Genomic DNA, 10,979 nt, shown 5'->3' with positions numbered 1-10,979 from the left:
AACCTACCTCAACATAAAAAAAAGCCATATATGACAAACCCACAACCAATCATTCTCAATGGTGAAAAACTGAAAGCATTTCCTTTAAGATCAGGAATAAGACAAGGGTCCCCACTCTCACCACTATTATTCAATATGGTTTTGGAAGTTTTAGCCATGACAATCAGAGAGGAAAAAGAAATAAAATGAATCCAAGTTGTAAAAGAAGACGTAAAACTCCCACTGTTTGCAGATGACATGATACTATACATAGAAAACCCTAAAGATGCCACCAGAAAACGATTGGAAGAATCAACATTGTGAAACTGTCTCTACTACCCAAAGCAATCTACAGATTCAATGCAATCCCTATCAAACTACCACTGGCATTTTTCACAGAATTAGACAAAACTTTTACAATTTGTATGGAAACACAAAGACACCAAATACCAAAAGCAATCTTGAGAAAGAAAAATGGAGCTGGAGGAATCAGGCTCCCTGACTTCAGACTATTCTACAAAGCTACAGTAATCCAGGCATTATGGTACTGGCAGAAAAACAACAATGTAGATCAATGGAACAGGATAGAAAGCCCAGAAATAAACCCATGCACATATGGTAACCTTATCTTTGACAAAGGAGGCAAGAATGTAAAATGGAGAAAAGACAGCCTGTTCAGTAAGTGAAAGATAAATTAAGGAAACACTCCCATTTACCATTACAAAAAAGAATAAAATACCTAGGAATAAACCTACTTAAGGAGGCAAAAGAGCTGTATGCAGAAAATTATAAAACACTGATGAAAGAAATCAAAGATGATACAAATAGATGGAGAGATATACCATGTTCTTGGATTGGAAGAATCAACATTGTGAAAATGACTATACTACCCAAAGCAATCTACAGGCTCAGTGCAAAACCTGAACAGCTACATGTAAAAGAATGAAGTGAGAACACTTCCTAACACCATACACAAAAATAAATTCAAAATAGATTAAAGACCTAAATGTAAGGCCAGACACTATAAAACTCTTAGAGGGAAACACAGGCAGAACACCCTATGACATAAATCACATCAAGATATTTTTTGACCCACCTCATAGAGAAAAGGAAATAAAAACAAAAATAAATAAATGGGACCTGATGAAACTCAAAAGCTTTTGCACAGCAAAGGAAACCGTAAACAAGAGAAAATGACAAACCTCAGAATGGGAGAAAATATTTGCAAAAGAAGCAATTGACAAAGGATTAATCTCCAAAATATACAAGCAACTCATGCAGCTCAATATCAAAAAAGAAAACAACCCAATCCAAAAATGGGCAGAAGACCTAAATACACATTTCTCCAAAGAAGAGGTAGAGATTGCCAAAAAACACATGAAAAGGTGATCAATATCACTAATTATTAGAGAAATGCAAATCAAAACCACAATGACATATCACCTCACAGTGGTCAGAATGGCCATCATCAAATAATCTAGAAACAATAAATGCTGGATAGGGTGTGGAGAAAGGGAACCCCCCCCCCGTACTGTTGGTAGGAATGCAAATTGATACAGCCACTGTGGAGAACAGTAAGGAGGTTCCTTAAAATACTATATGACCCAGCAATCCCACTACTGGGCATATACCCTGAGAAAACCATAGTTCAAAAAGATACATGCACCACAATGTTCATTGTATCACTGTTCACAATAGCGAGGACATGGAAGCAACCTAAATGTCCATCAAAAGATGAATGGATAAACAAGATGTGGCATATATATATATATACAATGGGATATTACTCAGCTATAAAAAGGATTGAAACTGAGTTATTTGTAGTGAGGTGGATGGACCTAAAGTCTGTCATACAGAGTGAAGTAAGTCAGAAAGAGAAAAACACATACCGTATGTTAATGCATATATATGGAATCTAGAAAATTTATACTGATGGTCCTAGTGACAGGACAAGAATAAAGATGCAGACGTAGAGAATGAACTTGAGGACACAGGGCGGGAAGGAGAGGCTGGGACATAGTGAGAGAGTAGCAAATATACACTACCAAACGTAAAATAGATAGCTAGTGGGAAGCTGCTGCACAACACCAGAAGATCAGCTCAATGTTTTGTCATGACCTAGAGCGATGGCTAGTGAGGGTTGGAGGGAGGCTCAAGAGGGAGGGGATATAGGCTTATAAGTATACATATAGCTGATTCACTTTGTTGTACAGCAGAAACTAACACAACATTGTAAAGCAATTTTACTACAATAAAGGTGTACAAAAAAAAAAAAATCCAAATAAGAATTTTCAGGTTACTACAGACGGTCCCCAACTCTGGATGGTTCGACTTAGGATCTTTCGACTTTATGATGGTGTGAAATCGATATTCATTCAGTAGAAATCTTACTTTGAATTTTGAATTTTGAGTTTTTCTTGGACTAGGGACATGGGGTAAGATACTTATGATGTTGGGCAAGAGGAGCGAGCCTTAGTTCCACCAACCATGTGATCAGGAGGGTAAACAACCTATACATTTACAGCCATTCTGTTTTTCACTTTCAGTGCAATAGCCAATTAATTACATGAAGTAGTCAACATTTTATTATAAAAAAAGCTTAGTGTTAGGTGATTTTGCTCAACTCTAGGCTAACACAGGTGTTCTAGGCTAAGCTATGATGTTCAGTAGGTTAGGTGTATTCAGTGCATTTTGACTTAAAATATTTTTGGTTTAGGATAAGTTTATTGGCATGTAATCCCATCATAAGTCAACGATGATCTGTAGTGAAAATTAAGAGAAGAAACGGAACAGTACCCAGAGACCACAAAATGTTTGCAGAAGGAGATTCTGGCAGTGAAATCTACATCAATAGACTTCCTATTTAATGATTAATCATCTCCTTATTTATCTCTCCCCATAGACTGCTATCTTCTTTAGGATGAAACTCTAGATACCAAAAATCACCTACCATAGGTTTCGGAATAGAGTAGGACCTTGATACATATGGATTAAACGAAAGACAGGAAAGAAAGCAAAAAGGAAAGTGAATCACTCCATATAGTATATTTTCCTGTGCTCTGATAGCCTCCATCCTATCAAGTTCCACACTGTAAATCACACTATAATGTAGAGTTAACACTAGGCTGTAGTGAGAGACAGGGTACATGGCTGTTTTGTTCACAGTTGTATCTTCTCTTAACACAAAACATGCACCTAATAAATATTTAGTGAATGAATGAGTCTAATATAGATTAGTATAGAAGGCAAACGATATTAATTATCATGAAAAGTCAATCATAGGAGAAGAAAGGATTCAATTAGATTCACTTTATTTCCACTGACTGAATTCTTAAAGTATAACTCAATTTACCAAGGACAATTTTAAGCATATAGACTAGAATCATTGTATTTTACTCCCTTAACAATGTTTTATTGAAATTTTTTGATGGAAGACTTGCATTCTATTTCATTGTGTATGATTGAAAAATCATATTGAAGTATAGCTTTATAGAACAAAAGAGTGATGGTCACAGTTTATAGTTTTACATTTTAATACAGTTTAAAAATAGAAGCTATTTATAGACTATCTATCTCCATTAATGTACTCTACTCTTTATTTTATTTTATTTATTTATTTTTTTTGCGGTACGCGGGCCTCTCATTGTTGTGGCCTCTCCCATTGCGGAGCACAGGCTCCGGACGCGCAGGCTCAGCGGCCATGGCTCACGGGCCCAGCCGCTCCGCGGCATGTGGGATCTTCCCAGACCAGGGCACGAACCCGTGTCTCCTGCATCGGCAGGCGGACTCTCAACCACTGCGCCACCAGGGAAGCCCTACTCTACTCTTTAAATATGATTTTGGAAACTACTTAGTCTTTACTGTTTTCCAAAGATAAAAATAGTGTATAATTTACTACAATTATGAGATTGTAACAATTGATGAGATAGCTAAATAAAGGAAGCATATTCTAAGTTCCTTGAGGGAAGATCTTGTTCTTCATACAGGAAAACATGTAGTCTCCCATAATTTTCAACATATGTTCTGTTTGTAGCTCAATAACATTTAGACAATGTTAAATTGGAGTCAATGAGATAAGCAGAAGCATCCAGTAAATACATGTCAGATCTATTCATCGGAAACCATTTTTAAATGTTTTACCTTCTTATATTGGACTACTAGGACTTGGTCTTCAGGGTAGCCAACAAAAGGTAAAAATTGGTTAAGTATCTTGTATCTGCATTTCCTTTGGAAAACTATTATATTTTAATTAAATCTACTCTGAAATAGTTCTTATATCTTCTTTGTATTTCAAAACCTTACAATTTTAAGAGCTTAGAGAACAATGATTTGGTGACATGTCCCTCAATTTGGGTATGCCTGGTGCTTCTTCATTATTATATTCAGGTTATGTATTTCTGGCTTAAGCAACATCAAAATGGTATTTGATCCTTATCGGTGTATCATAGCAGGAGGATCATGATACCAGCTGATTTTGTTACTGGTAATTTTGCACTTGATCTATTGGCTAAAGTAGTATCTGACAGATTTCTTATCTGTGAAGTTACTATTTTCTCTTTGATATTAATAATTAATTTTTGAGGGGGCAGATTGGGTCTATCTTGTATCCTGTCAAACTTCACCTACACATTTTGGTATTAATTAATGATTATTGACATAAATTGACTGATATAAGCCTTTAATATACTTGTGTACTGAAGACTAAAATTGTGTATCCAAGACTAAAACAAAAGTGAAGATTTAAAATAGTGATACGTAATATAAATAAAATATAATGACAATTCTTTTTTTTTTCTGATGATATCATTGTGTCTTAGCAGGTAATAGATGAGCTAAGAGTTGAATGACAAGAAGGACACATCATGAAAAATCTGGGAGCAGAGATTTCCAAGCAGAGAGAACAGCAAGACCAAAAACACTATGGAAAAAAAAATATTGGCATTTTTGGCCAATAGAAAGAAGGTCATTTGATGAACCATGGAAATGGAGGAGAAGTGAGGAAGAAGATGCAATTAGAGATGCAGGCAGGCCAGATCATGGGCAGCAGGCATTGTAGGTCTTGGTAACGATTATGAATTTTATGTTAAATTCCATAAGTGAGCATTGGAGAAGAGAAATGATATGGACAGTATAAACTACTTTTCCTCAAAGAAATATATATATGCACAATCTATTACTAATGTGTTTATTTGGGAAGTTTTTCCTAAACTGCTCTTAAATACCTACTTTACTATTGGATTTAACTTAACTTCAGGAAAATATTTCTTTAAATTTAGATATTTACATTATACATAGTCATCAAGAATAGACAAATGTGTGTATTATATTTTGGCCTATAAAATATCAATAAAATTTTGGAGAATAAATATGTTCATCAATTAAATCATCAGTGATGCAGGTATAGGAAATGACAAACACATGCAAAGAATAATTTTAAAAAAGAGATTAAAAAAACAAAATCTTCAGAACACATTATTTTTTAAAACCTTTTCTATTCTAGATTTGACAGAATTTTACTTTTCTTTTTTGAAGTTTCTCCAGAGACACATACATTACGTATTAGTTAATATAAGATGGAGAAAGACAGGTTCCCGTATATCCTAATAGCTATCACACTTTCCTGGGTCAACCAAGGTGAGTCTTTTATTATCCATCATAAGATTTACAAATCTAAGACATAGTTACTTCACTGCACTTTTGGTGTTCTCTCTTGTCTGGTGATCATATATTTCACAATTAATTGGAGGGATATTATCACCTTAAGTGAAATTTTAGAACTTCTGGTCCAGTGCACCATCCCAGGAGAACAGAAAGCATGTCATATTGTACAGATAACTTTGTAATTGTTTAGATTTACCATAGCACAATCTTTACAGCATGTTGCAATTACTGAGCATGACCACAAAATAATGTCCTCTTTTCCCACAGTTCCTCCAGCATAAATCAGACTAGAAAGCCTAGAGTTATCATAACTTAGTGTATAAATTAAATAAGGTCTGGTATCAAATTTCCATAAAATTACACGGTATACTGCAATATTTTGTATATTCAAAATACTTTCCAAACCAAGGTCAATCTTCAGGGACTTTTGCTCTTTTTTTTTTTTTTTTTTTTTAGCAAATAACCTCCTTATTACAAAAGAGTAAAAATCTCACAGTTCTGCAGGATAATTTAGATGTTACATCCCAAGAGAAAATATACCAAAGATCCATAGATTTTTCATGTCTATGAAAACTTTGTTTTTCTAGTTAGAGATTCTGAATGCTTTATTGAAATCTGACTCCTATGCAAGAAGAGAAAAAATAGGAAACATTGCTAACATGAGCAGGATAATTGTGGAAATCCTTTCAGAAAATATAAACAAAATCCCTTATTATTTGATTTATCTTTGCTGAACTGGAGAAAAAATAATTGTAGGTGATTCTGTGAAGGGTAACCATGTCTTATCAGCAAAACAAAGCTGAGAGGAATCCAGATCCAATTCTAGAAAACAAGTCTGATTTTCTGACCTTCAAGTTGGAAAGCTGACTTCTCTGTATCCACAAATGAAAGTCCTCCATATTAACAAAAGTAAGAAATATCTACACTGTAGGGAGGGCCATTATGTGTGCATCAAGGATCCTGCCCTCCCACATTTCCTCAAAATGTCAGTCACCTGGAAGAAGAATACAAGTTTGTAAAGCTTCCATTAGCCACTGCATGGAGAAGAAAACATGCCAGGGAGGCAAAGAAACATTTTAACTCCTATAAATTTGTGTAGACAAGGTGGAAAACTATTAGAAAGACTTGGATCCAGATCCTGATTCTTCCAATAGCCAAATGTGAAAGCTTAAGAAAATGACTCATCATATAATGTGAAGTTCAAAATAACCAACTCGTTTGTGACGCAGATGGAATGCAATGGTGTATAAAATGTGCTTGCAAGTTAGTAGATATTCCATTTAATGTTACCTTCCTGGTCTACTTCATCATCTTATGTTTTTCTCTCATAGTAGAAATGGGAGAAACCAACACATCAAGTTCCAATTTTATTCGACAACATTTATTGGGTACTCACTATGGCAAGATCCATATTAAATTCTGAAGATAGAAAAAGACAGGAAGAATAATACTAAAATAGAATATCATTTCTGAAATCTACCAAAGTACCACACTCAAGGTAAATTTCATATAACACATTTACGATTACTGGCCTTTCTCGATGTGAGAGAGTATTAGTGCCCTTCTACTTTTGTCCATGTATTCATGAACTTTGACAAATTGTATTTCAATTCCACATATATATTTTCCTTATACTTGCCAGTTTGTAATTATAAATACAAGGATTCTGGAGTCAGAATTGGCCTTAAATGAAACCCTGCCTTTTAAGTGCCGATGACCTTTGGCAATTTAAACGACCTAAGCCTCAGTTTCTGCTTCTATAAATTGGGGCATATTTATCATTTTTGGTATTAATTGAGATAATGTATTAAAGTCTTTAGAAAAATGTGAACTCATAGTAAGTGCTCAATAAATATTGGGCACTTTTATTATCATTATTACTGTTATTTTTATAAGGACATAATAAGGAACATAAGTATAAGTTTTTTCAAGGATAATCTCCTGGGAATATTTTCAATATATAAGCTTCATTTACCTTTCTCAAGAACTAGAATAAAAATTCTTGGAATTTTCCCAATATCCCACTGCATTAATTGGGCGGGGTGGGGGTTAAGCATTGCAGAACAACATAAGGAGAACTCTTTATAAACAATTCTTCCTTAGAAATTATTCCAGAAGTATTAGTAGAATTCCATAAAAGTAGTACCTACCTACCTAATGAAAGGTTTATATCATAGAAAGAATAAAAAGGAAATGAAAGCCTTCTAAATGTGATACTTGTTACAAAATTCCCCCAAGATTTTTTATTAATAATAAGCAGTAATATTTTATAGAGTAATATTCATTTTTATAACTAATAAACACATTAGATTTGACTACAGAAGAAAAGCAAAAAATAGCATTATAAGGTATTGAATAATGGAAATTTAAGGTTCCTTTGCCACTTGGAAAAATGCTTGGTAACAGTAATTAATCATTTATATTTTGTTGTTATTGGAAAGGACTTTCATAATCTAGGTTGTTTTCACAACAACCTCATGATAAAAATCAAGTTATGGAAAATTGTGTTGCTCAACACAAACAGCTAGTGGCTGATGGAGCTGGCTTAAATTCAAACCTTCTAGTAATCATTCCATTTTGTTCCTGTTAATGCTTCCTGCCTGCTGCATTTCCTATTCTAGGAAAATAAGATGTAGGATCAAAGTACAGTTTTGTATCCTGTTCTAGTAACTCTATCCTGAATACACCTTGATATTTCAAACATTGTATAAATTTTTCTTGAATTAATATATAGGTGATTTTCTGCAGAGTTTAAGGGAGTTTAAAAGAATAGAAGTTAATGATAAGCAGTTTAAATGTATTTACTGTATTTTAAAATAATTCTGTACAGAATTAAAACACATGTTCTTTCATTGGAAAGCTAATTCAGTGGTAAGGATAAGTAAGAAAATCTTTTTCAACTCTGAATATACAGGAATACCTGTTGTCTGGTTTCATTAATCTGGTCATGTAGAATTTGTCCTCAGAACACAATACAAAATGTGGTATTTCTCCCAGAAATTTTTCTGAGTTTCAGAACATCTCAGAATTATCCCTGATATTCTGTGATTAAAAGAGCTTAAGCATTTAGCTAAGAAGACTTCTTATCTATATTTTATCCTGGCCAATTTAAACTCAGTTATTACAGCTAACAGAGCCCTCTGAAACAAAGTTGTGGATGAGGTTCTCAGTTTTGTAGATATCCCTGAGGCCTAGATGACGATATAGCTAAACTATTATTGGCCCACCTTTCTCCAGCTATCATCTGTGCTGCCTACATGTAGAGAGAGTTTCTGACACCACTAACTGTATCTTACCTCCAAAAATATTCTTTTGGAATAGTCAAAACAGCTAGAAGCAAGATGTAATGTCACAATGTCAGAAAAGTCATAATAAGGTCTATTCTAAAGTGTATGCCACGTCAGGACTAAAGTTAAAGAGACAGGAAGTTAGGAAATGTTCTTAATAGAGCACTGTATCTTTTCAGCTATGTTATGTGCCATCAACTTTTCTCAGTGAAGAAGAAAAATGAGCTGTGCTTTGCTCACCTTTCAATAATACTGCTCACCCGTGACTTTAATGCCTGTATGTAGTAAACACTATTGTTTTCATGGTACACTCTATCCCAATTACCCATGCTCTTATTAAATGTGTGGTTATCTAGGTTTATAATCTTTTTCTGTCAGATTTTTGGACCATTTTACATGTCAAGGAGTTGAATCAAATATTTCACCCCCCTCCTGAGAGTAAAAATAAAAGGACTGATAGATGAAAAGATTAGAACTCTTGGGTGAGTAAGGTTGTTTGGTGACATGTATTACAAGTTTTTCAAGACTGCAGAGTCCCTTTATGCTCAGAGAAACAGAACTTTTCTTCATATAACTAAGAATCCAAAAAGTAAAATCTCCCTGCTCTCATGCTTACAACTGAAGAAAATTAAATTTAAGCTAGCTTTATTTTGGCCTATATGCAATGGTGTTTCATTACAGAAATATAGAGTATTCGAATTTGGTTGTTTAATACAGAATTATACCATTTAATCACCTCTTGTCATTTTTAGCCTTTAAAAATTAGATACAATTTAAGAGAGTAAGATTAGGTAACAATATCTGATGAGATAACAAGATCACCATAACTAAACTAAAAAATATATCTGAACTTCCACCTGCAACCACAAACCTCAGATTCTATCTGTATATCCCAGAGATATTTAAACTCAACAAACAAAAAGTACTCTTTGTTGATGAAAGATGATCTTTCTGTATTCTCCACTTCAAATGATAGTACCCTTATCCATCCTAATATCCAAACTAGAAACACAAAATCCATTCTTTTCTCTTTGTGGTACCTTGTTTTTTCACATTTGGTCATTGAATAATCCAGATGAATTTACCAAAAATTCTTCAGAAATTAAACCCATTCTCTCATCCCTCTTTGCATTAACTCCCGGTTTTTTCACTCATTAACTTAACTGATCTTTGTGCTTTAATTCTGCTCCCCAGAGATATCTACCTAAAATGTGAGTCCATTTAGTCATTCTCCCTCAAACAATGCCTACAAGACTCATTGCCTAAAAGCAAATTATATTCTTAATGTCCATATGTTAGTGCATCTATAGTGTATCACCTGTCTAGACTCAGATCTCACCATTACCTTCTGTGCCAGCCATGCTCTGCATAAAAGACCATTTTATTGAAGTCCTGGCCACCACTTTTTCTTGGCTGCAAACTATTATGGAAATAAAGTTAAAATGCAGTAGCAGGTTTAGAGAAATCTACAGTGGTGGATAGTGGATGGCATTAAAATAGAATGTTAAAGGTGGTCTTTGTCCATTCAGGCTGCTAAAACAAAGTAACATAGACTGGATAGTCTACAAACAACAAAAGAGTATTGCTTACAGTTCTAAAGACTGGAAGTCCAAGATCAGAGTGCCAGCTTTGTCAGATTCTTTTCCTGGTTGCAGACTTTTCACTGTTTTCTTATATGCCTGCTGGGGTGAGGGAGTTTTCTGGGGCCTCTTTGATAAGAACACTAATCCCATTCTTAAGACTTCACACTCATGACCTATCACATCCCGAAAAACCCACCTACTAATACCAGCACATTTCAGGGTTAGTGTTTCAACATATGAATTTTGGGGGACACAAATGTTCAGACTTTAAAAAGGGTCTGGGGAAAAGACATTATAAGAAATTTGAAATTTTTTAAAAAATACATTAATTACCTGCCAAATGGTAAACTAGGAAATGCTGCCTCCTCCCTCTCCAAGTTTAATCCTAGAAAAATGGTTGAAAAAGGGTGGACATGGATATGAAGAGATAATACAACACTGTGAGAAAATCTGAGAAGATTCACCTAAG

Source organism: Physeter macrocephalus, chromosome 15, assembly GCF_002837175.3.
Source record: "Physeter macrocephalus isolate SW-GA chromosome 15, ASM283717v5, whole genome shotgun sequence".
In the NCBI taxonomy this organism is placed as follows: Eukaryota; Metazoa; Chordata; class Mammalia; order Artiodactyla; family Physeteridae; genus Physeter; species Physeter macrocephalus.
Note: the sequence above shows the minus strand (reverse complement) of the source record.